Here is a 3,337-nt window from a genome sequence, read left to right as displayed (position 1 = left end):
ATTAACTATAAATTAAAACATATCGAGCTCCAATGCGAACGTAGCGGTAAGCTCGAGAGCTTATAACCCTAACGCTATGGGTTTGATCCTGTGGTAAGCACAGAAAATATAGCCAATTGTACAGCTTTGTGCTGTAATAAGCGAACAACTCCTTTTGTATAAGGAATTGATAAAAGTGCCTTCAGAGAACAGTTCAAATTTAGATAAATTTTAAACTATTCAGTATGAACACATTTTAAAGTGTTGACACGTTTGCTTGATGTTGAGTACAAAGTTACACAATGAGCAATTCTTGTTGTGCCCACTTCGAGGATTGAACTCCAAGTTTTAGCACCATAAACCCCGAATCCTACCGCTGAGTCTACGGAAATAAAGTGTTGAAAATGATATAGATCGATGCTGATGTTGGTGCTACAGGATTGAAAAAGTTGGCAAAAGCGTAGGGCGCGAAAACAGAGGAGGCTGTAAAGCAAAAAAATATTTCCTATTAATTAATTTACCGAACGTCCGTTTGTAATATCTCTTCTCTTGTTATGTTCTCTTGCTTCTGATTGCAAATGAAACGAAGAGTTTATGTTCTTTCTCTATCATAGGGCCCGGCATGGCCAGGTGGTTAGGGCACTCGTCTCGCAATCTGCGGGTCGCGGGTTCGAATCCTCCTCACACCAAACATGCTCGCCCTTTCAGCCGTGGGAGCGTTATAACGTGGTGGTCAATCCCACTATTCGTTGGTAAAAGAGTAGCCCAAGAGTTGGCGGTGGGTGGTGATGACTAGCTGCCTTCCCTATAGTCTTAGACTGCTAAATTAGGGACGGCTAGCGCAGATAGCCCTCGTGTAGCTTCGCGCAAAATCCATAACAAACTCTATTATAGAGGTTTTAGTCTCTTAGGAAGAGACAAGGTTGTACATTTGCTGTTATATTAAAGTTTTTCTTCATTACCCATTCAAGCCGTCTCCAGCCATTACTAGATATAAGTTGTTGGAAACCCAAGGTTGGTAAGGAGGGTTTCTAGATATAAGTTATTGGAAACCCAAGGTTGGTAAGGAGGGTTTCTAGATATAAGTTATTCGAAACTCAAGGTTGATAAGGAGGGTTTCTAGATATAAGTTGTTGGAAACCCAAGATTGGTAAGGAGGGTTTCTAGATATAAGTTATTGGAAACCCAAGGTTGATAAGGAGGGTTTCTAGATATAAGTTATTCGAAACCGAAGGTTAGCAAGGAGGGCTTCTAGATATAAGTTATTGGAAACCCAAGGTTGGTAAGGAGGGTTTCTAGATATAAGTTATTCGAAACCCAAGATTGGTAAGGAGGGTTTCTAGATATAAGTTATTGGAAACCCAAGGTTGATAAGGAGGGTTTCTAGATATAAGTTATTCGGAACCCAAGAAACTGTTTTTATTTATTTAAGGATCAGATTCTAAGACAACTGGAGGAGAACAGTGTAGAAAATTTTCTGCGTAAAGAGTCAAGTATTTATGGGAATGGTTGTCAATTAAATTAAAGTGCAACATTATAATAATCCCAATCATTTGTGGACATCCACTCGTATACTTGTTACGAACGAGTGAATACCACACTTGAACCAGATAAACCACCAAGAACGTTTTTCCTACTGAAAACAAGCTAGTCGTTCCTGTACGATTGATGAAACAATTATATTTCACATTTTTCTATTTTTAGAGACCGTCAGTGAGAATCTCGGTTCTCAAAAAGGCTTATGTTTTATTAGACTGTGTATCTTTGTCATGTCAACAATTTAACAAACTTAATGTAACATTGGTACACCTTTGAAATTATTACCAATTTTAGTCATATTAATAAAGGAACATTTGAGTGTATTCTCTACCTGAAGGTTTAATAATAAACCCTCAAGTGACACAGCTGTATGTATGCATACTAACAACGCTGAAACCTGGTTTCGATACCCGTGGTGGACAGAGTACAGATTGGCCATTGTGTAGCTTTGTGCTTAACTATTACAGTTTAGCAATAAGTATGAGAGTTCAGAAAATATTCTGTAAATAAAACGATCCAAGCGAAAGGAATGAAACAAAACACTATTTTTTTCATTAATTTACCCACTTTTGACCTACGTTTTCTTCAGAATAATGCGATTTACAATCAAATTGCATTAAAAATACGTGTATATTGGTTGAATCCATCAAACAAATGCTCATGATTTCGGTAGAGAGATGTTCATAAATATTGAATATGAACTCCTTTTTTGGACTTGGCGTGACCTAATTGTTAATATGTCGATCCTAGGGAGAGTAGCTGCCTTCTCTCTGTAGTCTATCAGTTCATAATTAGCGTAGATAGTGGTTGTTTAATATTGCGTGAATATCCAAAAGAAACATAGTTTCGTGATTATGTAAAATGACTTGTGCGATTACATGAAAATATGTTTTCAGTTATATCAAAGAATAATCGTCATTTCCTTAGGAAAAAATTCTCTATCGAAGGAAATTTTGGTGATTATATGAAATAAAAAAAAATAGCGATTATTATTTAATAAAGCTGTTTTAATTGTTATGAAACAAAGTTTCATCATTAATTCCATGATAGAAATATTCGTGGAATTTGTGAAACTTTTCTTTGTGATTACATCAAGAAGACGTGACTACCTCTCCCCCCCAAAAAAAAATTACGTCGATACATTTTATTAGATTAATAAAAACAGAAAAAATAGTGAGGGGGAAGGAAGAAAATTTAATTTTAAAGAATATAAGTGATTGTGATATAAAAATGCTCATAACGAATTACAATCAATATTTAGGTATCTGAATAAAAGCAGCTTTGAGGATCATTAGAGGAAATCTTATATTTGTTTTAGGAAAAATAATTTCTCTATTGTAATAAAGTAACATTCTGATAATGCCACTTGTTTGTGATATATTACAGCGAAGATATTTGTGAACATTTCAAAGACATATTTAAGCTTTCTATCTAAGAAATGTTAAAGATTCTTTAATAAATTATATCAAGAAAGGTTCGTGTTTACATGTCAAATTCATCTTGATTATATCAAGAAAGGTTCATGTTTAAATGTCAAATTCATCTTGATTATATCAAGAAAGGTTCGTGTTTACATGCCAAATTCATTTTGATTATATCAAGAAAGGTTCATGTTTAAATGTCAAATTCATTTTGATTATATCAAGAAAGGTTCATGTTTAAATGTCAAATTCATTTTGTTTATATCAAGAAAGGTTCATGTTTACATATCAAATTCATCTTGATTATATCAAGAAAGGTTCGTGTGTACATATCAAATTCATCTTGATTATATCAAGAAAGGTTCGTGTGTACATATCAAATTCATCTTGATTATATC

General features: G+C 34.3%; 1 long non-coding RNA gene across 1 annotated transcript in view; it reads left to right on the top strand.

Moving 5' to 3' along the window:
- The window catches only part of LOC111088369, a 15,909-nt gene that overhangs the window by 7,549 nt on the left and 5,023 nt on the right, over positions 1-3,337 (top strand). The gene's annotated exons all lie outside the window — the stretch shown is intronic.

This window comes from Limulus polyphemus, unplaced genomic scaffold (assembly GCF_000517525.1).
Source record: "Limulus polyphemus unplaced genomic scaffold, Limulus_polyphemus-2.1.2 Scaffold3631, whole genome shotgun sequence".
In the NCBI taxonomy this organism is placed as follows: Eukaryota; Metazoa; Arthropoda; class Merostomata; order Xiphosura; family Limulidae; genus Limulus; species Limulus polyphemus.
The sequence above is the reverse complement of the archived record's forward strand: the minus strand, read 5'-3'. Positions and strand labels throughout refer to the sequence as shown.